At 38.3% G+C, this 26,660-nt stretch overlaps 2 long non-coding RNA genes across 8 annotated transcripts; one reads left to right on the forward strand and one right to left on the reverse strand.

Annotated features, from left to right (window-relative positions):
• Positions 1-2,589: 2,589 nt before the first annotated feature.
• Positions 2,590-17,919, reverse strand: LOC136267066 (uncharacterized). 2 transcript variants are annotated; one of them, XR_010706483.1, is made up of 4 exons: positions 17,873-17,919; positions 17,422-17,721; positions 5,445-5,564; positions 2,590-2,792 (listed from the first exon to the last, which is right to left on the reverse strand). It is a non-coding gene; the product is annotated as an uncharacterized lncRNA (long non-coding RNA). The 2 variants fall into 2 exon arrangements; XR_010706484.1 differs by having other exon boundaries at positions 17,422-17,701; positions 17,873-17,912.
• On the forward strand, positions 16,124-26,167 carry LOC136267067 (uncharacterized). 6 transcript variants are annotated; one of them, XR_010706485.1, is made up of 7 exons: positions 16,124-16,257; positions 18,961-19,047; positions 19,650-19,717; positions 19,773-19,865; positions 20,013-20,271; positions 21,049-21,438; positions 25,802-26,167. It is a non-coding gene; the product is annotated as an uncharacterized lncRNA (long non-coding RNA). The 6 variants fall into 6 exon arrangements; XR_010706488.1 differs by having other exon boundaries at positions 21,096-21,438; XR_010706486.1 differs by having other exon boundaries at positions 20,038-20,271.
• The last annotated feature ends 493 nt before the right edge of the window (positions 26,168-26,660 follow it).

Genomic DNA, 26,660 nt, shown 5'->3' on the forward strand with positions numbered 1-26,660 from the left:
TTTACGTTTGTGGTTTGGTGTAACCTTGTTTCCTCTTTCTCCATTGTGCACTTGCCTCTCTTCTATAGACAGCTTTGGCGACCATCTGTTAGGTTGCTCTCGTGGTCCTATGAGAATCCGTCGTCATGACACCCTTGTTAACATCATTCATAATGCTCTTTCTCAAGACAATCCTGGTGTCCTTAAGGAACAGAGGGCTTCATATGATGATGGCCTGTGGCCTGGTGATATCTTTCATCCTGATTTTCAACATGGACGTTCTGCTTACTTTGACGTCTCTGTACGCAGCACTATTCAGCCTGCTTTCATTTCCTCTTCTGCTGCATGTGCTGGGGTAGCTGCTGCAGCTGGAGAGTTGGCCAAGGATGAGAAGCATTTGGCAGCTGTGGAGAAGGCTGGTTCTGAGTTTGTTCCTTTGGTAGTGGAGTGCTTTGGAGTGTGGACCCCTTTTGCCCTGAGAATGTTAAGAATTATTGCTGAGCGTACCACCCCTAGAAGTGGTGTTCCTTCCAAGCTTGCAAGAAAGAATTTATTACAACAACTTTCTGTTACACTGTGGCAAAGCAATGCTAAAATGATTTTAAGATATTCGGCTCTTCAGGACAATGATGATGATAACAATCCCCTTTTTCCTTGATTGATTGTATTCCTAGTAGTAGTATATAGTAGTAGTAGCTCGAGTAGTAGTAGTAGTAGTAGCAGCGGTAGTAGTTGGCTGTGTAGTGGTAACCATTTTATTATTTGAATTTACTTCCAAAAAAAACCCAGAGGTTCCGGATTCGATTCCTGCCCATGACAACTTTTTTTTTTCTTCTCAATGCCACCTTTTCGTAACACACTTTTTCATGTGTCAGCTATTGACGGTGATTACTCGGCAATTTGTGCACGTATCGACACGATTCACACGCGAAATGAAACGCTCACCATCTGGCTACGCCGCACAGTTTATTGCAAGCTTCTACGTGCGTTTTTTCATCCGCTACAGCACGTTGAAGGCCATGATGTAGAGAAAACTTCAGCTGCATTCCATTGCTAACCACACGATAAAAATTCAACTGGTAAAGTACCTCCCTGAAGTTGTTGTGGTTTCTGCTGTGTAGGGTGTGGGTTCGAATCCCACCAGTGACAAAAAAATTTTTTTTTCGTTTTATACACCTTTTTGGTGCATACTTTTTCTAACTGAACTTTTTTCTCATAGTAAGTTCATATATTGCTACACCACATATGGACTGTTGGAAAAGTATACAGTAGCACATTTGATAAGTATAGGACGACATGGGAAGGCCAAGTAGGTGCAGTCTGTATGTTTGTCCCATGTAGAGCCTCCTTTTTGTAACTCCAATTCTTTGTGATGTGATGAAGTGTGTACCTGTGTATTTGCTCAAACCTTCAGTTGTTTGCAGTATAGCTACAGTAACAACTTGCTTTAAATACTGTTGACCATGTTATTGCAGTACCTGCATGATAGGTTAGCACCACATAATTCTGCTGTTTAAACTCCATGTTCACAACACTTTAATTATTAGGTTTGCATGGTGGTGAAATAAGGTTCATGATATCACCATGCATGCTACTCAGTTTAGGACATGATCTTTAATGCTTCATTCTTAAAGCACTGATTCATGTTATTGCAGTTAATGTGAAATGGTCTTGCACGTAGGGCAGGTACCATGAATATAGGTATACATATTGGTTTGTCTGTGTGTTTGTCCCATGCACAGTAAGTGTCTTCTCTTAGTAGCTCCAATTCTTAGTGATGTTAATTCGTAAATTAAGTGTGTACCTGCGCATTAAGCTTCCTCAAACCTTTGCTTGCAGCATAGCTACAACTGCTTTAATACCCTTTGTTGACCACATTATTACGGTGCCTGCATGATAAGGACAGCACCACATATTTTGCATAATATGTCTTGATATATTATTGGTTTAGCAATTCTGCTGTTTAGTTAACCCCATGTTCACATCATTTTAATTAGTGCTTGCATGATGGTCGAATAAGGTTTATACGAGAAATCACCATGCTTGCATGCTACTTTAGGACATGATCTTTACTGTTTCATTCCCAATGCAGTGGTACATGCTATTGTGGTTAATGTGGAATGTGAAATGGTCCTGCACGTAGGGCAGGTACCAATGCTAGTAATAGAATATACTAAGCTCATGTTAAAGCAATAGTGTTGTTGCCTACAATTGCCTGCTTGATTCATTTTACTGACCAGAACTATGTACCATAATAAGCCATACACACAATCAGTTGCTCACCACTCTATACACTGCTTATATAACTATACAAAACAATTAAAGGCCTAATTTGAAGAGTAAAAAGGAAACAAACCATAGTCTAATTTCTAGGAGACAATACACTGGTGTTTGAAATCTTTAATTGAAAATTACTGATGAAAATAGCTACCAGCTGGTTAGGGAGGCAAGAGAGAATTAGGGGGCAAAGTATCCTCACATCTGCCTATATGCTCATTGAACTTGATGCAGACTTTCAGAATGTGTGGTGTGTGTATTATTAAAGGTTGCTATAACATAATATCAGTGCTGTATAATGGTATGCTTATATAATACATTTTATTTGTTTTAGTTTTGCACACAGCTAAGCAAATATTATGTTCAATATGTATGCATGAAATATGTGAAGTTAGCCTATTTGTAACTGAACAAAAAGTCAAGCTATATCTACAGTAGTATCAGAAGCAGCAGCGGCTCGACTCAGAAGACAGTAGCCAGTGTAGCTACAATTAGTGTGGCTACAATACTGATAGAACCTGTTGTCATTTCACCTCCTATGCAAGATAACAATTACATACATAACTTCAATAGTAATAATAATAATAATAACATAATACACAGTACAGTCATACTGTTTAGTAGGGCTCCCCCCTAAAGTGACATGCATAGCTTAAAAAGCAGCATCTAAAACCATTTTGGAAATATCATATGTGGTGAAAATTACCTTTAGGGAATAGTCATACTTCATTCAGCATCAATTACAGCATAAAAACAAGAAAACACAGGTATCTGGATTTTGAATAAATCATCATAACTCAAATATAATTTCATTTAATTACCTGACTGCAGTCACAAGGTTAGAGGCCAAACAGAGCAGCGCACAGCAACCATTTTATGCCACGGCAACAAACTCACTAGTGGTATGTGCCTTTTGTATAGTTCCAATGAATGTCTGTCTTCTGCACTTTTCCATTCCTACTTTAATCTTCAATTAAATGGTCGTTCATAGAAACCACACTAATTTTCCCTATTGACACTTTCCTGAAGGGGCGTGAGATAAACTAGTACCCTGTAGAGAGTTCAGCTACAAGCAAGTCACCCTGTAGCTACAAGCAAGTCACCCTGCAGGGAGTTCAGCTAAAACAAGTCACCCAGTAGAGAGTTCGGCTACAAAAAGGTCACCCTGTAGAGAGCTTAGCTACAAACAAATCGCCCTCTAGAGTATTCAGCCACAAAATGCCATCCTGTACTGAGATCAGCTGCAAACAAACCACCCTGTGATACAGAATTCAGCTACAAGCAAATGACCCTGTGAAGAGTTCAGCTATAAAAAAAAGTCACTAAGTAGAGTGTACAGCCAAAACCAAGTCACCCAGTAGAGAGTTCAGTTACAAAAAGGTCCCCTAGTAGATAGTTTAGCTACAAACAAGTCACACAGTAGAGAGTTCAGCTATGTATACAAACCTGTTAGTTACAAAAAGTCACTTTGTAGGCAGTTCAGCTACAAAAAAGTCACCCTGTAACAAATAAGTCACCCATTCAGCTACAAATTATGTCACCAACTAGAGAGTTTAACTACAAAAAGTCATAATGTAGAGAGCTCAGCTGCAAACAAATCAACCTTTGGAGAGCTCAGCTACAAAAAAGTCACCCTATAATCTGTTCAGCTACAAACAAGTTGCCCTGTAACAAAAAGTCACAATGTAGAGAGTTCAGTTACAAACCAAATCAACCTGTGGAGATTTCAGCTACAAACTAGTCACCCTGTACAGAGTTGCAGCTACAAACAAGACACCCAGACGACATGCTAGTCACCCAGTAGAGAATTCAGTTACAAAGAAGTCACCTGTAGAGAGTTCAGCTACAAACAAATCACCCTGTGGAGAGTTCAGCTACAAACCAAGTAGCCAGTAGAGAGTTCAGCTACAACCAAGTCACTCTGTAGGCAGTACAAATAATTTACCCCTGTAGAGAGTTTAGCTGTAAACAAGTCATCCTGTGCACAGTAGAGAGTTTGGCTACAAACAAGTCACCCAGTAGAGAGTTCAACTACAGAAAACCACCTTGTAGAGAGTTCAGTTACAAACAAGTCATCTTGTAAAGAGTTCAGCTCTAACATATGACTCTATAGAGAGTCTAGAAACATTGGAAGTCACTCCACAAGAGAGTTCAGCTACAAACAAGATACCTTGTAGTTGTAGGGATTTGTGCTACAAGCCAGCCAACCTGTAGATTTAATAACATTTTTAAAAATGCATCATCATTATAAATAAATGCTTATGGCAAAAAAGTGTTGTACAACCACATACAGCCAACTCCAGGCTGGCCAGACCTCCAATAAGGCCTCAGACTGCTTGTACGGATCACCACTGTGCTTGGGAAAAGCAGCCAGCGAAAGTAGACCACTCAAATCCAGCTGATTTTGGTAATGAATTTTGATAGTTTAGCTTTGTGTTAATGGTGAAAAATCAAATCTGCTGACATGGGTGATAATACCGGTTTTCCCAGACCCAGTCACATATTATCTATGTACCAACTACTAGTAAGAACAAGGAGTGATTGTGGCCAAGTGAATACAGTATTACCCATTCTTTTTGTAGCTAGCTACAGCTATAATAAATCTAGAGCAAATACACATGCAACTGTTATTAAATTGTCATTCGGCCACTTTTTTTGTAAAGCATGTGATTTTAAAAGTGGCCAAATGACAATTCATTAACAGTTGCAAGTGTATTTGCTCTAGTTTTATTATAGCTATGTATTGCTAGCTACAAAGAAAACGTCACAACTTGATATCAGTCCTTGTTCTTATATAGATTGATCATGGTAATATTCCAATTTACTTGTTGGTATCAATCCTTGTTCTTACCAGTCATGTTGAATAAGCTTGTTAAATTCATCCATTTTACTTGGCAACGCCTTTTTTACAGCCCCAATGCTGTTTTCATTTTAGTATATATATATACTCAACCAATACCACCTTGATGTAGTGGCAAATAATTAATGTTAGTTTCTGGGTGATATAGGTTTGATGGAAAATCATAAAATTTTGTGTTCATTGTTATTTCCCAACTGCACAAACATTTAGTAGTACTGTGAGTTTCTAACACATAAATACTGTACCATCATATAGACACAAAGGATTGACAACAGCCATATTTGCAACACATGGAATTTAGTCGCTTAATATTCTATGTAACTCTTACTTCCAAAAAGGAAGCAGTCGCTGCAAAAACTAAAGAACACATTGATTTGCCTTTTCTCTTCAAGTGCCCTTTTTGTTTCATTTCTTTTGCACATCAGTGAACAGTCAATGTCCTGAGATCCTGTAATTATAATACAATATAACAGTAGTTCTTATAACAAACTTAGACTTGATTAATATAGCACACTGAGACACTGTAAATGCACCCATATAAGTTATGTGTCTGCTGTCTATTTAATTTAATTATAGCTGTACAACTATTATAAAAAGAATGGTTCAGGTGTGAGTGGCATGGCTCACTTGCATACTTTGCAGACTGTCTATCATACAGTATGGTGGTACTGTATAGTAGGGATCACGGAGATTCGGGCTTTCCTGGCCAAAAATACCAGCCTAATTTTTCATTCATGATAGCTTGGTTAGGCATAACAAACCCAACAATGCCTTCAGAGTAATCCCAAGCCCAAAAGGTTCGATGGAATATTTAAAGTTTGATATTCAACTGAATTTTCTACATACTGACTGATGCCTTAAGCCAAGCATAACACAAACTATAATATTCATATGGTCAATGCTATATGGGCTTGATTTCTTCCCTGTTCAACATCACCTCAGCCCGAGATGTACCTTTAACCCGGCAACCACAGCAGCTACAATAAATCCATCGATCATGGACTTACCTTTGTCCTAGTTCCTTTGTGGCCATTGCTGTTTCCACTATGGTTGGTGTTGATTTGAAGTAAATGTGTGATCATATGTGATGGCTTCAATGTAGCTGGCTGTCACAAGACTTTTACAGCGACCGGATAGACACTTCTTGTACTGTTCTTTATTTGTAATGCTGAGAAGAATAGCCATGCACATCACTTCTCAGTACAATGATAGTCTTGGTGTGTGTCTACTCGCAATTTCCACACTGATTGCAGAGGTACTTCTCATACTGTTTTCATTTGTAATGCTTACAATGGATGGAACAAGCTGAAAACTGGATGTATCACATTGCTTTCCGGCAGATTATACAGTCAGGGCACGCATTAACTCTCTATACTGATTTTTGTAATACATCTGGGCAGTGCCATTCTTTCCTTTGATGCAGTATACATTGATTCACCAGACATTGTTACAAAAAAATAAACAAATAGTAGAATGGCAGCAATGTGTCCTTTGTGATACAACTATGAATCTTTCCGCTTAAATTGCACTCAAAATGACATTTATTATTTGATAAATTGCCTTTGCAGATTTGACCAAGAGTGACTGTTACAGCCATTTTTGCATTGAAAATTCACAATTTTTTTGTCTTTGTCTCCCTGAGGCATTTTACATGGCTAAAACATGGTTACAAATTAAAGATCTTGCTGAAAGAAAAAACTTGGTTCTTGTTTGGCAATTTCATTCCTTAGCCATGACATTACCTGCCCATTGGTATTTTATGCCCCAAGGGAAGATAAATTCGAAGAATTGACTATAAAAAATGATCGTAACAACTTTAGGGTGGAATGAGCTATTCACTTTAAACAAAAGTCAAGTTGTTTTTTGAGATCAAAACCTTTAAGTTGAAACAACATTTTAATAGTGTATACCATCTAAGTTCAATGGGGGGAAATTTATGTAACAGAATGTGCTTTATCCATAAAAGTATGCTATATTTTCCCTTGTATGGCAATAAAGCACACTTTGCATGAATGTAACACAACCATAAACACAATCCATGAAGACATTGGAATGCCCACAATTACTCCCACTACCATAGAAATCAACAACAAATCAATGACCACACACATATAATAATCGTACGACTGTCTTAAATTGTCTGCTAAACTGCCTGCCATTGTAAATGTCCATAGAATTTCTTCAGTTGCTGCTCAATACTGATGTCCTCAACCTTGCTGCATTGTTGGCCACTAGTGCACTATTGGCTGCACTATATGAAAAGATACATAGCTATGCAAGCTCAAATAGTTAGCCTTTCTTAATCATTCTCCTGTCCCAGTGCAGATGTAAAATCAGTCTTAAATCGTTTACTGAACTGTGTGCATCATAGCTAACTCCAGCAAATTCTTGAGTGGCTGCTCCTTCAACCTTACTGCATTGTTGGCCACATGCACTTGCGAACAACAATAATAGCTACCTGCACAAACTGTCCATTATTCCAATAGCTAGCTTTCCTTGGTTGTTCTCATCCTCCTGTCTATCAGTGCCAGTGCGGAATTCTGGATTTTTACTTGTGTGATAACTTGGCACTGATTGCTACAGATAACCCTTTTGCTAATCACGGGTAGATCCTAGCTTTCTTATTGTCACCGTGGAATTCTAGGTAAGGATAAGCTGTATTAATTGCGGATCTTCTTCTTGATTGCAATTCTGGATTTGTACATTAAAACAGTAAAAGCACTGCATATGCCAAACATAGCACTTGGCTTCACCTAGCTCATGCAATATTTGTCTCTTGACCACAGCTGCAATAAATATAACAAGAAGTGCAATTTGTGTGAAACTTCATAAACGTATCAACTGCTGTGCATGGCCACAGAAGGATTGCCTTTTTATTGGTCTGAACGTGAGCTTGTTTGTGCTCCTCGTCTTGCCAGCTTGACGATCTATCCCTGCAAAGGTAAATCCTTGATGCATGCATTGTACATACTGCAGTATGTCAAAAGGAACCAGTTGGGATGAAGAATTATTGAATCATTCTTGTTCTTCTTATCTGCTTTAGCAGTTAGGCACAGGAGGGTGAACAGCTTGTATGAGGTACTTACCATTAGCCAAGGAACCTAAGCAAAAATCTTTAACTATAAGCGAAACAGGAGAAATACCTAGATGGGAATTGAAAAAATCCATCCCTTGCCAGACTTTAATCTGCAGGCCACCCTGATACTGGCCAAGTGCCACACTAGGTGGTCAAACCAGGGATTCACACTTGTCTAAAAGCATCAGTCAGTCAGTCAGTAGAATATTCCATTAAATTTAAAATTTACCAGAAGCATTTTAAAAGCACTTTTGGGATTGGCTATGCACTGCCAAGGCATCATGAGCATAATTGTGTGGCTGGTTTCTGGTCAATATTATTTGTGAGAAAGTGCAAACTTCATGATCCTTAATATACAGTATTACTGTGGTACTACTATGCTGCATGATATTTATTTTACAACAAAAAAGGTAAATTGCAGTAATTAGGTAATGTGAACAGTTTTTACATTGATGTTTTTCAGGGATTATTTTTAATAATCTCTGAAAAACATCAGTGTAAAAACTGCATGACAGCATAAGCCAAACAGGCTTGTGTGATAGGCAATATGTTCTTGATTATACAGCTGAGTGACTGGGGCAATGGAGTAGTTTCTTGCTCAAGAAACAACAGTAGCAGTGAGTGTATTATTGTCATCAAATTAAAGGTTTTATTATTAGCTAACACGATTCGTTATTACCATTTCAAGTGGCTAATCAGTATAAGTATCTTTCCACTTATTCTACTATAACTATGTATTTTATTGTTCTGTATGTTATATCCCATGTTTAACTGCTTCCCCCATGCTATTATCCAAAAGTACCCAAATGGCATTTAAAAACTTGTTTCAATGTTGTTAACGTGATCAGGCGGATCCAGGATTTTTTCATGAGGAGGACTCTGAGCTGCATGAAGTGTAATCTCCCTAAAGTTCACATACATGATTCAGCACACATCCCGGCTTACAGTTATAGCATTCATACATAAAAATTTTAGGTAAACTTTAACAAGAATGTTGTGCATCTCTAGCTAACTAGCTGGAAACCTATAGTGCTGTTTGTGCAGCTTATTTCTATACATTACAGTACTTTACAAGCTGTATAGTGATACAGTTGTGGTGGTACAACAAAGAGCTAAATAGTTTATATACAATTGTACTAAAGATTTTCTGGTAACAAGTACCAGACACTATAATACAGTTACCTTACACTAATATTACAGTAAAGTTAAATACTTATTATTGTTATAAAAAATTACAATTGACTGCTCTGTGCAGTAGATCTATCTTACTGCATACAAAACTTCCTGGCATATAGTAGCTATTACAAATAATGGAGCTGTTGTTCATCACTCTCCTTCCTTGAAGAATTACTGAAGTAACTCCTGTATCACTCTGTAATTCATACTGCCAAATGTGGGGACTGGAGTTCAATTCATTCTGTGTCTTCTGGGTGAGGTCTCAAGCACAGCCGAGATAAATCACGTGCCCTTGTAGACCAGTTGGCAAAGAAAAACCAATCGCCATTAATGGTACATTACATGGTGATCACTATACTTTCGAAATGTTTGGGTAATGGACACTGTGAGTTTCTAAAGCATAGCGTAAGCAGCTTGCGTTGGTACATGAACACTATGAAACTCTGCTTAATAAGGTATTTAAGGTCCAAAAAGATGTCTGAGATTAGTAAACCAGCCTTGCACTTCATTACGTAAGTTTGAGTTGATTTGATTTTTTATTATAGACCAGTCAAACACCATTTTAGTGAAAATTGAAGTACTTATATCAAATCACTTTTGAAGCAAGTTTATTACCTCACCCAATAACCAAAAAAAGCAATGGACAACATTCTAGATGTTCCTGCCCACTTTTATAAACATGAACCAAATCTGTCAAAATTTATGACATGCCTATATCCCAGATGGAAAACATTTATTCTCTATTAAACCCACCATTTAAATTAAACCTAGACCACTGGTAGGCTCTTCATCCCCAGAGTTACAAGTTAATTTAAAGGGAATCGATCTTATCATTGCCATCCCTACCAAATTTTGGATGCGGTTGGGTGCATTACATTATAGTTAAAGCACCACCACATGTGTGCATGGAAAATACAGCATGAAGGGATGTGTCAAGATGGTAATACATTATGTGGTGAAAAGTAGAAAAGAAAAGAACTCAGCAGCTAGCTGTCACTAGTAGTTGAAGTTAGCATGGTAGACTAGTGGCTAAGGGTTGGGATTCTGCTTTATGATATAGTGCAACTTTTGTTTCTTTTTTCTACGTTTTTAGTCTAAGTCTTTTTGCTGGTCAGTGTCAATAGCTTTAGACTATACTTACTGACACCGATAATTGGTGTCAATAGCCTCAGCCCAAAACAAAAGAAAAGTACTTTTCCTGGGCTATATGGAATGCCCTTGCCACCACCCCCAGCACTGGCTGTCAAGCACTGGACAGCTGAATAACACCAGCTACTATAAGAAAGCTATTTAAAGTATCGGCACTACTCAGAATAGGCCAGATCATTACTAGCAAATGCAGAACAGCATACAGAAGAACAATGTCCCCCAAATACATGATGGCTGGTGACCTTAATAGAGAGAAGCAAAGTCTAAATCTCAACCAATACAACAGTGACTATAATTCTTTTACCGCTTGTCGGCCAACATGGAAGCTAGTTTCTTATACACTGTTAGTCCCATGCCTCCATGAGCAGAAAAAGCCAGAGGAGAGAAGTAAGCTTCTCAAACTCTTTGCCTCCAGTGTTCACCCTCCACTGAGTGTCTAACTGGAAAAGCAGTTAAATTAAAACAAAACAAAACAAAATAATAAGTACGTATCTTCTCTTGCTCATTAGTTAGCTACATAGCACCGGCACAAAGGAGAATGCGAATAGGAACTTGCAAATGTGTTAAACACACTAATGTCAAAAACCTCACACTTTCTATTGCCAGAACCAATTGCAAAACTGAATCACGGGCTATAGCTACTACATCAAAGTACCAGCAGCAGTGTTGGGGGTAACACGTTACATAAGTATAACTCATTAGATAATATTATCACCCTTTTTGGTAACTACTGTAAGTGATATAACGAAATATGCTGTAAAAACAGGCAATATAACTCAAGTTACTTTACTTGCAGGTGTAACGCGTTACCTAAGTAATGAAGTTACTGTAACGAGTTTAATATTATGTAATATCATTACTTAAGTAATGAAGTTACTAATCTCCTTAGTAATATACTGAGTAATGCCTAGCCACTACGAAGTAATGAAGCCTACTGAATGAAGCTTATTCACCAGCTTCTTGCTTATAACCAAGATTTACATATTGTCCAACAACGCAAACATGTCACGTGATAAAGTGGTAGTTTCACATGTGACAGCTTAAGGCTGTGGACACAGAGTAATATAATATGTGATAATATTATAATTACTTTGATATATGGGTAATATGTAACTGTAACTAAATAGTTCAGTTGTAAATAATATGTAACGAGTTACATTTAAAAAGTAACTGTCCCGACACTGACCGGCAGTATAGGTAAGATTATACAAATCAGACGTACCTGTACAACAATATCAGTGACTAATGTCATTGCTTCCTTGCAGCCGGTTGCCAGCTCTTCCACTCACAGACACAGGGGTGTTACTAAAAGGAGGAATGGGAAATTAGGAAACTGGAAATGAGGAAATTGGAAACGGAGTATTTTTCTATAGTGCGTTTTCGTCATGTTGGCGGTATTGCTAGCAAGTGAGAGCGTCAGAAGTCGTCAGTGAAGGTACAAGCTGGACACAAAGTCAAGTGCATGGTCAAAACTTGAATCCATTATATTTGGCGTTCTACACTACAGTCAGTGTGACTTTGCTAGAAGTGACAATGAGCAAGACTGACTGAAAGCAGCTCTTCAAGTGTTCTCACTAGTATTGACCTCATAGGCTCATACCTCATTCTTCCAGCATGTGATCTCATATTTGTGTACCTCCTGCTGTGATTATACCATGGTGTGATTACTCTATACCCAGCGTCACAACTCAAGTTCTCCTGTCACTGCATCAACTACTGCCTACTGCCATGGCATTAGAGCAACTAATGGATCAAACAAGAATTTTTTTTCCCGGGGTGCCTGCACCCCTTGCCACCACCCCCAGCACCAGATGGTAAAAGTGCTGGACAAAAAGACTATAAACTCAAAAAAATCAATGAGATGGCAACACTTGGCATTCCGAAATAGCAAGGTCAAGTGCTCCAATAGTCACAGGGCTGCCACGGTGTGACCTTGCTCCACGCAAACAGGTCACTGCTGACCTGAGCAAAGAGAAGCTGGTGGAACATCTAATCCATGATACAACACTGCTGTAAGATTGGCCCCGTTGAGTAGATAGCATAGAAGCTAGATGCTTATAAGCAACTGTAGCTGCACTACCCATTCCTCCAAAAGTGGAGAAAACCAATGGAGTGAATGAGCCTATTTCAACATCTCTTATTCTCTGTTCATACATCCTTTGTTTATCTCTTTCAAACCTTCTGTACAAGGAAGAAACCGCTGTGTTTTGATAACTGGGAGCAGTTGGATTGAAAATTCTAACATCAAAGAAAGCCTTCTGATGACGACTTCCCCAAAAACCATGTGCACTTACATCTAAACGTGCCTCATCCTCCACATTAGCTGTGGCATAGCGAAAGGACTCACCAGACAGGGGTTGCAGCACTGGTTCAATGGCCACGTTATGACATACTTCAGACAGAGCAGCAGCAGTGAAGTCCCTAAGTTCATTATGAAGTAGAGTAGGGAAACCACCTGTAGCACAATTCATTGCATGATCAACAGTAAAGCCATGACCACAGACACACTTAGCAGGTAGACTATTGGGTAACCAACCATATCGTAGACACAGTGCATCCCTAAATGTACCTTTATGGAGTGCAAAACCATGTTCTTCAATAGGAAGCACAGATAACCATGATGAGGCACCTTTCTCACTAGATAAAGAAACAATACAACGTAAACTAGCTGGCAACTGTGGTGTGAGTTCCGATTGCTTACAAACCAGCTGCCGATGTCTCAAAGCTATAACATCAGCCTTAGCTTGACGCTGGGCACTAACCACTGACATCCTAAAGCAAGTCTGTTGTTCAATGATCTCCTTGGTTAAAGATGAGGTAACTTGAATGGAAGAATCAAATTCAAAGTTAGCATTAGCAGAAGGGTTACACAGACCCAGGCCTCCCATTCATGCTGGAAGAGAAAACAACTCTCGCTCTAAATCACTGACAAATTTCCCAGTAACAGCAGGAATAAATTCTGTAAAAATTGTTGTTTCAAGAGGTTGAAGATAGTCAGAAATTCTGGGCAGCGTTCGTAAAAAACATGTCCACTTATTAATAAGACCATGCGTGAAAGCACAATAAGCAGCATGAGGCTGAGCCTTTGCAATCACACTTAACTTCCGCACACAAGACACCCAATACTCAACCTTCTCATTCACATAATGCTGGACAAAGGTAGGAGATCCTATAGCAGCACCAAGGTGACGCTTACCCTCCACTGTGATACCCACACCACATCCATCAAAAAGATTCTTAGCTAAATCTAGATGTTCTGCTTTCACAATCAGCCATGATTTAGATGGTTTTACATTGTGGCCAAATGCAGGACCCAAAGACACAAGGGCAGACCACCACTTGCGCAACTCAGTCAAAGAGCCAGCAGCAGTAGCATCATCAGCAAACCAGGCCTGTCTTATTTCACAATCATGTATTGCATCAATTAAAGGGACAACACTAATGGCGTACATTGCCATTGCTAATGGATCGCTTTGTGTTGTGCCCTCAGAAGAAAATAAATGTTCACCATCGATAAACAGAGGAACTTTAGCCCTATAGGTGTTAATTAATATAACAGCTAAGGATGGACACAGTATAGATATGTTACGGAGGGCAACTTGACGGTTTAAACTATTAAAAGCGTTACTTGCATCAACTAGCAATACGGCCTCTGTATTCTCATCAGCAAACAAAGAACGCATTGCATGTATTGCAGCTTCACAGCCTGCATCCTGACCAGTACAGAGTTGAAGAGGGCCAGCTGCTTCAAGTATGTCCATTTTAACAGTAGCCAAAACAGCCTTGCCTATAATTCTTCTAACGACCTCACCTACACCAATTGGCCTCACACCTGGACATTTATCAAGAGCAATAAGTCGACACGCAACAAAGGCAGTAAGGCCAACAGGATCCACCATATCAGTACATAGATGTCTGGCAACCAGGGCAAGACTAGCACACAGATCATCTGAAGCTTGTCGAAAAGAAGTGCACAGTCAACTTGACGGAGGAGATAGTCCGATGAATGATGGTAACTCTGGAACACCCACATGTAAAGTAGTTGAATTATTAAGATTGGAAACGGAAGCAGTAGATGGACTTGCTGCACATGCAAGACCCACTGTCTTCACTTGCGTAAGATCAGCTTCCTGCATTGTAGTAGAGTTGACGGTCTTCTCAATTGAATCATGAACAGAACAAACAAGACAAATAAAGTCAATATCATCATGTTCCATTCGCTTTCCACGATATTTGCTTATACCAACACAATCACCATGATATCAAATCTTACAGCCTGGTCCTTGAACATCACAACAAATCATAAATCTGCCCGCTTCAGGCTGCTGGCATGAACACCACAGTACAACAGAAGCATCCGTCTAAGCCTCATCAGCTGAAGCAGTAGAACTAGCAGCCTTTCGTCGCTTAGAGCGACTCATCCCTAATTAACGCTCCGGTGACTATCTGAAAAGTAGTCACAAGAACCACAGTACAGAAAATGACAGCAGTTAACCTTAAAAACCCATGCCACGGAACAAGGAAGCCACTGCCAAGCCTGAAAAGGGTTGCTTACGACGGTCCTCACAAAGACGCCACCCAGTCGTAATCACAATCACGTGGTGTGAGTGTTTTGAAGTTCGGCACTAATCAGATTTACGATTCATCAAGAATTATGAATTAAAGTAGCTACTAATAACACATGTGCATGGCCATGCACATAATATGATTATATGTAGATACATGCATATGGCATATGTGCAATCAGCATAGCCTGGTAGTAGCTTGGGTAGAGTGAAATCTCACTAGCCAGCTATTGGTACTCGGTTCCTTCAAAAAGATTATAATATGTTCCAAAAAAGCTGATCCAGCTTTATTTGTGAAGGATATGGTGATGTGAAGACACCAATGCACTACCAGGTATATGTTCAGCTCTGTGCTATCATGACTGTATAGTGGGCTAGGGTAGCTTATAGTACTACACCTTGCAATGTTTGTAGTAACTACAGTACATGTCATAATAAGCATATTATTTTTTGATTATGATAAAGTATAAGAGATTCCCTTTTGCTGTACTACTACCTCATGCACCGACCACTACACCTGAGACTACATTAAACATGTCACATGAGCTATCATCTGGTAGCTACAATGTCATATGTACAATATAATAGTGTTAGCAGCAGTGACAGGAGAACTTATGACATTGCATCGGTAATCACACCATAGGTATAATCATGAGATCATGCACATGCTGGAAGAATGAGGCCGCGTTTGCACAATACTGAGAACACTTGAAGAACTACTTAGTGCTTTCAATCAGTCTTGGTCATGGTCACTCTAACTACACCTAGCAAAGACTATGGAACGACAAATAATGGATTGAAATACTAAATTTCGACTTCTGATGCCCTCATTTGCTAGCATTACCGCCCATATGATGAAAACACACTAAAGAGAAATACGTACTCCGTTTCCCATTTCCCATTCCTCCTTTTAGTCACACCCCAGAAACAGTAAGCGAGTCTTTCGTAGTTTGCTGAGTAATCCATATCATGTGCGCTATCACATGATCATGATCGCGTGATGTTGTTTTCAAGAAAACAACGGAATACGCGGGAGGTCAACCAATAATCAATGGAAGCTTTCGCGTTCTGTTGCTTGCAGTTTCGCTTTTAGATTATCTGGTCGAGGTTCAATTCAACCTGAGAGGGAAGTCTAGAGATCCCAAAGACCCCACCCTGTTTGTTATGCCGTGCAGGTAATTTTTCTATTGTTAGCTACCAGCGGCGGAGGAAGTAGTTGATATGAGGGGGGGCTGGGCTGGCCCAGACTTATTTCTATAGCTTGGTAAGGTGAGACCAAGAAAAAAAAAAAAAAAAGGTCGCAACCAACTGACAAGAGCTTTCCACCTCACCAGCTACCATTTCTAGCTGATAAACTACATAAAAATCCTTTCATAGCTCGCTACACACTGACTACTTTATTAGAGTGACTGCTCTATTAGAGTATCTCGATCTTTATCACGGTTTTCAGCCCCACTCCAAGAAAGATAATTTCGGTGTGATATCATTCTGAGGGGGGCTAAGCCCCCCCTTAGCAGACCGAGGGGGGGCTTTAGCCCCCTAGCCCCCCCCCCCTTTCCGCCGCCTATGTTAGCTACTAACCTCGCGTAGCCAAACCCTTGTGGGGGCGGGGACTTTTCTTTCCCCGCTGCCCCCACGCAAAAGAAAGAAAATGGTCTGGCTATGCGAAGACTGGTTACTTTAGGCCAGGCCAAGTTGATTCACAGTTTATCGTCCGGGATATTTGAAAAGGTCATGCGGGCGGGAGATATTTCTTAATTTTTTTTAACATGGAAAAACATTTAAAAAGTAGCTTCACACAGCTGCTAGGTACTTTAACAATAATTGCAAGCTTATGTGAATACGTCACTGTTAACACTTAGCCACTCGTTTATGCAGTCTCTCTTTAGAAATCCATTTATTTAAGGTTCTAACGAGTCCAGGCTGGGTACGTTTGTTGCACACACTATGTTTTAATATACAAAAATGAGTCCGGAAGCATAAGCAATGATTATCACGTGCGAAATAATGAATTATGAAATTATTGCTCTATTCCTAAAAACCCATGCGGGCGGTGACAATAAACTGTGAATTACGTAACTTGGTCTGGCCTTATCTGCATAACTGATGGTGAACTTCGCTATAATAATTTTCATAGTCAGTTATCTACATAATAAAAATAAGACAATGCGTGAATAGCCTTGAATGGTTTTGGTAGATTTGATCAAATATTAGCTATGGCTAGCTATCTCTGTAATACAGCTGCAAGATAGAATCAATAAAAATGCGTACATTAAAATACATACAAAACACAACATTATCCAGTGGCAGACCAAATAACTACAATTACTTTTAATTACCTTTGCATGTGATCATGCAACTTCCACTTTCGCAGTACTGATCTGTTAGGCGACTTCCCAAAAGATCTGCAGTCAAACAACTTGATCTAGATAGGCATGAGGAAAAGGTCCTGAGATTTCCAGCGGCACAATCAGTTGTGAAGTTCCCGGATGATGAAATTGCACAAAGGTTATTGCAACTGCTGTTAGACTGGCAGGCTGCAAGCATTATTGCTTGAAATAACACTACTCCAAGAATGATGTACTTCATTACGTCAAGTTGATCTCAACTGTAGCTACCCTGTCATTTAGCAATATAACCTGTCACAAACAATTAGTATACAGAAAAAAAAATCTCCAATTAACTTAATACATATATATGACAATAATGCTTCCAATTTTCACATGGCTGTCAATATAATTTTGCTACTAGTCAGTTCTACTGTCTTGAATATAGCTAAACAATACTTACAGGCTATAGTAATTGCACTTGTGTTCCAATTCAGTCAAGTTGAAAATGCTAGCTATTTTGATACGTAGGTGCATATTTATATGCTCTTGTATGTCTGCTTTAATATTAATGTTCATCATGCAATCCTGCACTTGTATAAACCTGTACGTGCACAGTTGCAAGCTTCAAGTAATAAGTAGTAGTAGTAGTAGTAGTAATAGGCAGTCCAGGTGTGCAGCTATATTTCTTGGAACTGTCTAATAGTCTCAGTGTTGCGACTAATATCCCATGTTTTGCGTTGGATTGTGACTGCTAATACATGTAGTATGTTGTTTTTGGTCCCTATATATGTAAGTCAACATGTGTACAAGACCTCGAGTCTGCATATTCTGATACTGTATAGATCATCACAACTTCACATACATAATATTATACTTAAATGCTGTACTGACAATATGTGTACAAATTCTACAGCAGAGTACTAGTGTAGTGTACATATTATTGTGCACACCATGTCAGTCATGTACTGTATCTAAAAATTTTAACAAAATACCTGACCACTTTAAAGAAAGCAATAACTATAGGAACTTAACCCATCAAAACTCATGGCAAAGATTGACTTAACCTTTCAACATTGTGTAGGAAGAGTAGCATAGTATATACAATAACCAAACAAACACTCTGCTGCACTAAATTTACACTGTATTTCTGCTATTGTAATTACTTGCGTCAATGCCCCAATATCATACATAGGTGTGCAGCCATGAGCCCAACATAAATTAGGAGCTTTAAAACAATGACTATATTAATGTTGTGATACGATATTGTGTAAGAGGACGTCTCTAAACCAATTTTGCTATGCTTAACAGTTGTTAACATCATAATGACACCAACTTTCAGACTCCCACCCCCTCCTTAATATCACACTATGAAAATAATGTATTTACAATTGAATTGTAAAATATTTTATTATAATCTTTGCTGTACTTGAATACACAATCTACGAACAGTATTGCTGCTTAGTCATTATTTAAGTACTAATCCTAGTTGTTTAGATTATAGTTGCTTTCATAAAAATTAACATCATGGGCTGAACCCCCTCCCCCTAGTTTGGAGATCTCCAACAGTAAATTGCTGCTACCTACGTATGGTATTTTCCTTTGATCTATATTGTCGTACTAAGATTCATTCAAAAGGTATGTGTATATGTCAGCAATATTGCTATAATATTGTAGTTATAACATGCCTATGTGGGATATGACTGAAATATGCACATGACTCCTGAGAGCACACAGCACTTGAAGGAGAGTGCTTATAATATATTAGTCATATCCCTCATAAGTGCGTTATAACATATATATGCATGACTGTACATGTACTGTACCTCCTTGTAATCAGTGTTTATAGATTTCTTTGCTGCTAAAGGTCAGCACATATCTATACTATATAGTTTATTGAAGACTTGTGTGTATAAATGGTTAATGTAGGTCTTTGGTATATAATTCCAAGCCATGGCCAACATATCCTCAACAAACTAGTGGTTTTGTCCTGATCCCAGGGGATATGTTATTAAGCTATATATTACAATTTATGTCAGGCTGTGTAATTATGTAGTCCAACGCATCTACTTCATTTGTATAATATATACCTTTGTGGAGTACTATACTGTGTGTTATGCCATAAATTCAACAACAACAGTACTAGTCATTAAGATGTTAGCCTTTTATGGATGGTTCTAGGAGTGGTCACATTTCTTGGAACTAGTCCTATTTCATATTTTCAATGATTATCATGCTAGATCACTGACATCTGTTTATCTGCATGGCTGACCACTGAAAGCATTGGAATTTAGGGAGTGAAACCGAGGTGTGAAAAAATAATTTACCACTACTGTTATTCAATCTGTTATAAAAATATGCAGAACTACTGTATGGTTTTAACACATAACCAGACCAATTTCCAAGAAATGTCTAATAACTTGGAATTGTGACTATATGGCTCCATACACAGTAAGGTTTGTGTGTGTGTGTGTGTGTGTGTGTGTGTGTGTGTGTGTGTGTGTGTGTGTGTGTGTGTGTGTGTGTGTGTGTGTGTGTGTGTGTGTGTGTGTGTTAGCTATAATGACTGTTATTGTTAACTTCTGTTACTGTGTACATTTTAGGTTGTGTTTTGTGTGCATATTATAGCACTCTATCAGTACTTGATTGAATCATAGTGGGATCCATATGACAGTGCTGAGTGAAACCTCTCAGACTGGTTACAAATATGCACTAAACTACTTGTACCAGATGGACACCACAGTGCATTGCACAAAATTTTTACTATGTTTTCTACAAGTTGTCAAAACCTGTGCCTGGAAAGACAACAGACACTCTTACAGACTATTGTATGCCCTATTGGCCCAATGAAAACAGCACTAGGTGAGTATTTTTAGCTTTATATGGATGATTCTATATATATAGGTGTGAAGTCACATTTCTTGGAACTAGTTTGTCACATTCACTATTACAGTATGTTATACAAACAGAACTACGTACCAACCTTACTAGTAACAATATTTAACAGGTGGTTATATATATAGCTATGTTTTATTGTTCAAAGTACCCCGTAACTCACTATAATCCAACTAGTACCATCATAATGTGGCACTAGTTGGATTTATGGCACTATTGTACAGCAGCACTTCAGCCAAAATCACATCACTGATTTTAAATCTCAACATGACAGCAGTTTTATAAGCCAGCCTTTCAGAGTACTGTGACAAACTTGAAACCCTAATACACAGAAATACACATCACCATTTGCTTTAAGAGACATAAAATTTGCCACAGGTTGAAAGGGATAATGAATAGTTGCAAACACAGGATACCTAGATGCACGTTGTGGAATCTACTTGATAAAATTAATATTCACCTGTAGAAGATTGTTAGAGGCCAGGCTAATGTCTTGACCTGCACTTCTTTGTATTTATCTTCATAAGTCAACTGCAGAATTTCAAGAAAACATACAGTACTACCAGAATCATTGAAATGTACTGATTGTTAGTCTTGCCTAGGTGGTAACAAGGTAACTTCTAATGGTTTTAATCAGTTTATGATTCTGTCATAAAAAATTTCCCAAGGAATCCCTAGTATATTCTCACATATGGTTATAATTATCGCACTTCATCAGACCAATTCCTAGAAATGTGATTACAGGTAGTTGCTCAAGCAATGTATCATCAATTAGTTGTGAATGCCACTAGCATGTCATCTTGACTGTGCTATGTACAAAGATCAACTATCCATCAGTGTTACACCAACTAATCCAGTGATTGATGACATGAGCAAGGAACATCTCAGTTCACTGCTACAGTAGGTGGTGTAAATATGAGAAATTTTGTGTATCACGGAGGAAGAGAGGTAGTAGTAGTCTTCCTAATAAGGTGTCTGATGTTAATGGAGCAGTATTAACAATTCCTAATCTTATTGAATTTGATGGAGGAGTGTATTGTTGTACTGTAACTAATCAGTGGGGACCAGTGATGATGTCACTTTAAGTGTTCAAGGCTGGTATGCATTATTATCAACTTCTGGTGTTATGAAATGGTAATTGACTCATTCTTATAGTAAAACAGTTGTTAAGATATAAAAACTGTATTGTGCATGGTGACCTGTTAAGACGAAACAGGATAAAGATGTTGTAGTCTTCTTCTTAGTATAGTTCATTTTCATACAGTCTGAAGTTTTATAGAATGGCTCTACTATTTATTTTAACTTGCACAACATCCAGAGTCCTTGCAATGTTTTATTGCAACATAAAAACAGTCACATACAGTACAGTAATAGTATGTATACATTGAAGTGGATCCTCAAAAATGATTAATAACTCACGATTGTTACATCGCATGGCCTTCCTGTATCACTCGTTAGGTAGTGCCTTTCAACCTGCTAAAAGTAGATTAAAAGCATTCCATTGAATGTAAGACATACCCCTCCATTTATGACACTGTAAAGTTCACCATTCAGTTTCAATGGAGAAGCCTCTGAAGTACATATTACCCTTTGATGATTATGTTGAAGCCACACATCACACTCCCACCCTCAACATGTATGATTTCAATATCTGTTATGTAAGAGGTTGTATTTTTGCAAGAACAATAAAACAGTTTTTGTTTGCGTAAAACAAGAGTTGCATGCATGGAAGAGCTGGGGCCACTGGGGTCACATTATGTGTAGAAGATAAGTGGCTCATGCACTTATCTTAAGGGGAAAAACTTCTTCAACCGTAAACAGGAAAAGCCCAAATTATAACATCTCAAAATCTGGTATCCAGCATAGGTGTACTGTACATACAAACAACATGATTTTTTACTTCACATTTACCACACAGATGCCCATTCCATTTAGTCAATTTGTCATTAGCCTTTTCACCAAATGAAATACTGCTTGTATGAATTTGGACTGACAGCACCTTTAGTGACTTCCAAACACTTCTGAGCATGCAATGATTGGCATTGGTATGTTCACCTTCTGCTAGCATAATGAAATAATAACAATTTTGAAAGTGTATACACTTACACTTCATCTGCTTTTTCATGTACTTCACACCCAAAATTATAACTGAACTATATACAACCAACAATACCATAAACCACCATGGCGATGGAATGTACAGACAGTAACACCTGTAAAGCATTTTACCATCTTTAATTGTACACCGAAGCATTGACTGTTGTGACTGTTGAATGTAAGGAGAGAATGCTATGTACGTATGCGTATAGCTATAATATTATCATACAGTACAATAGTGTTGTATGGTATGGTTTGGTGGGGTGTGGTGTGGTGAGGTGGGCAAGAGATTGATTCAAAGGAGCCAGACCACTGTGACAACTGACGTCCAGACACAAGATTATACAGGGCTGTGCTGGCTTCTTAGTGGTTGATATGCAGCGAAGTCAGCTCAAAAAACTTTTTCTATATCACCAGTATACCACTGATTCTTGTCAAACCAAGTCCTTCACAAATCCAGAGACAGCCACTCCAGCTCACCACACCACTCAGAAAAGGCATCTCTTAAACCAGCCTCGAGTATAGTTTGAGTAATGCTGAGGGTCAAAGGTATGGTAGTGTAGTTAATATCCACTTAGTTTGATTTTTACTGATGTAATTGCAAAATATAGTTTGCAAACCAATGCTGCCAAGCTGTCATGAAGGAAAAGTAAGGCTGGTTTTTGATAAACCCAAATTTCCATCTCTGCCCCTTTGTGAGCACTTATGATGTTACTTTGCTTGTCCAACTGCTCAGATTTTCTATCTCATTTGCCAGGAAACTCTGGAAGTGGTCTGAAAGGTAATAGATCAATACATCTCTTGTGTACATTTCATATGCATGCTCGTTATCTTTGGAAATTCTTTAAAGCTGTTTATCTCAAATCTCTCGTGCACAATTTGGATTGTTCCAAAATCCAGTCACAAATGTGAATGCAACAAGCACAAAGCTAAGCTATGTGAATACCCTATCAAATTTCACAGTCATTATCAGCTGGGTTAAAAAAGTCTGCCTCTGCTGGCTGCCTTTTCCACAAGTGGTCTGAGGCCTTGATGGAGCTCTGGCCAACCAGGAGATTGTTGTGTGTGGCTGTACAGCTCTGTGGTGTTGGATAAAGATCTGCGCTGTAAATTTCCTTTCATTTTAACAAGTTTTGAGCTCTAAAAATGGCCCATAACTTGGTCTAATTCATTCCCTTCCATTCCTCTTTTATTTGTAAATGGCATTTTGCCCCAACCCTCCCTTCCACCCCTATTTGAGCTCACCTGATACAAACAACCTCAGTAAATAAAAATCTATCTAAAATAATGTGAAACTTAGCTGTTGACTACATTCTTAGTGAATGCTAGTAAATAGGTGGTAAGGCCCAAAGATAGTCACACATGTGCCTTCAGAGCAACTCTATACCCTTCCAACAAGGAATCTTTGAAAAGTTTTATTTAACTGATATTTTTACCAGCTGACAGCCTGCTAACTTACTAACTGATGTTTTCTGCTAAGTATGTGTAATGGTTATAAGGCTATGAGCTTGATTTCTTCACTGTTCAACATTGCTTCAGCCCAAGACCTGCCTTATCACTTACCAACCATAGCAGCTACAGTACATGCATGATAGACTTACCTTTGGCCTCATTAATGTCCATTTCTTTCTCCTCTCCAACACCGCATAGGTATTGATTCACAGTAATGTTTTATGGCTTCAGTGCTGGCTGACATGAGAGTCATATGTAATTTATGTAGTGAGTGGATTGATTGCAGAGGTGCTTCTCACACTTTTCTGTGTTTGTGATACTATAATATGGGCAGAGCATAGCTGAAAATGAAGTTGAATGGCCACATCACTTTTCGTTAATTGATAGTTGGGACGCACGTTCAGTCATGCAGTTAATTTGCATCTAAATCCATTTTGTTGCAGTAATCACTGGTTCATAAGTAATGAATTATGCTGTTACAAAAAAGTGAAAAAAAACAAGTAAAAGCAAAACTTATGCATTTGAGAAAACTATGAAACTAGGAAGGTTGTCTACAGCTGCAGCTAGACCAGTGAACATTTAATCCCTACTTCAGTCATGGCTATACAGTGGAATCTATCTAATCTGGACCTCTATTATCCAGGCACTTACGTTGTCTGGACAGCCCAAATTAGTCACATGGCTTGTGCAAGGTTTTGCAGAGTTCTGCAATCCACAACTTTTAGCGCATATGTGTCACTATGGCTACATTAAACAGTCTGAAACACACCTATTTTGTATATCTCAATGACCTGAAGAGCCATCATTATCCAAAACAATTGTGTAAGTGTTAGAAAAGTAAGTAATATTTTGAACTGTCTTCTCAATTCAAGTGCACATGTGCTTAAAATTTATAGTTGCAAGAACTTCGCAAATTTCTGTAGTCTACTGACCATAATGATGTTTGGGTTGGATAAAAGTACAAGGAAGGAGCTGAAAGGCTGTTGTTTACCTGTTACGTAGCTTGTTTATTCCACTGATAATAACTACTACTTGGTTGCTAGGTTATAATGCATTTTTACAGTGCTTTGTAGTGACCTCTGCCCACTAAATTACATAGCACTAACTAACAGCAATGACAACATTACTTGTATTTAAAGTCAGTCACTTTTAAAATAGTTTATATATTAGCAACTATAGTTGGTAAAGTGTGTAGATTTCGTAGGAACCAGGTAGAGTTGTGGTAATGGCTGGATAATAGGAGTATTGCCTTCATACCAGTGTACATCAGGAACAGGTAGACCTTTAGCTGTGCAAAACAATCTCAAGCTGTCATTAACAAACACACTGAGTGGTACCTGTGGAGGATCAATGGTCACAATCAGAGCAGCTGTGTATATATATTTAATTTCTAGGAACTTCTCTTTTCCAGACTGTCTGGTACACCACATAATACTGCAGTCCATATCTCAGAAATGTCCATAAATAAGAAATGCAGTTGTACTGTAGTACAAACTCCTACACTTAGTTATAGCTCCAGTATAACCATTGATTAAACTACAACTACACCAAAAAAATGTGTAAATGGCAGCTTCCACAAGGAGTGACAATACTTGTGCAACTGGTTTAATGTTTAACATGTTAGTATCCAAAGCTTAGGAGGGGTAAAGCAGCATCCAAATGTTATGAAACCAAACGAAGCTTCGAAGTTTTGAACTCTTTGTCTCAGCCCTATAGTAGCTATCCACTGGTGGTGTTAGTTTTATTATGCCTGGTGTGCAATTTGAATCAGTTTTGTAATATCTGGTCACAAATACGATCATGAATATTATTTCATTATTCTCAGTAGCTTGTTTACTACTTGGCTGTGACCTTCATGTGAGCGTATTAGCTAAAACTTTCAAGCCAATAGCTGTTTGCATATTTGTGTATATAGGACCTATAGTATATGCAACACTCTATATTTTAGAGAAAGAGAAACCATGTCAATCCCTTAGAAGTCCAGAGAATGGAAGAGTATTGATGGAAAGACTGCCATCTTTACCTGTGTGATCCTCATTATACCATTGTTGGAGATGCTGACCTGTACTACATTGACGGAAAATGGAGCTAGCGTGTTCCAAAGTGCATTTCTGCTGAATTAGACAGGAAATAGAATTAATTTTCATCTTAAAAGGAACACTGACTGTATTTGCAAGGTTATTATACACTTTATTTTCATATGTATTTCAAGCATTGCTGTCTAGTCAATTTCATTGTATAGAATACACATACACAACTACATACTCAAGAATATAGCTTCTTGTTCTTCTCTATCAGAATATTAGTCAGTATTATAAACTCATCAATGGCAGCTTGGCTGTAATAAATGAAACATCCATAAAAGTATCTAACTGGCAAATGAAACATCTGGTGTACATGGTTAAGAATTTGAGTATTAGCTAATTACAATTGATAAAGATTTAACTTAGTCATTGTCTCGTGTTCTACATTCAGTTGTGCTACATTCCTGATTAGCTAATTCTACTTGGTTAGTATTGCTAACCAAATTGGAAAGACTACATTAACATCAAGGGCGTCAGAGTAGGTGCGACCAGTGAGGCCACAGCCTCACCACTTTTTGGCTGGAATGCCAATGCCTAAAAAAACTTGCAAACATGATGAAGCTAAAACTAAAAGTAACTTAGTGAACATGCAATATTCATATTGCATGTAATGGCAACAATGGATGAATTTCATAATAACTAAAGTTGCCCCTAGCAACCTGAATTTTACACTATTTGTAGGGATAAATGTCTATAGTAACATCTCCAAATTTTAAAAAGGTC

Source organism: Dysidea avara, chromosome 9 (genome assembly GCF_963678975.1).
Source record: "Dysidea avara chromosome 9, odDysAvar1.4, whole genome shotgun sequence".
Taxonomy (NCBI): domain Eukaryota; kingdom Metazoa; phylum Porifera; class Demospongiae; order Dictyoceratida; family Dysideidae; genus Dysidea; species Dysidea avara.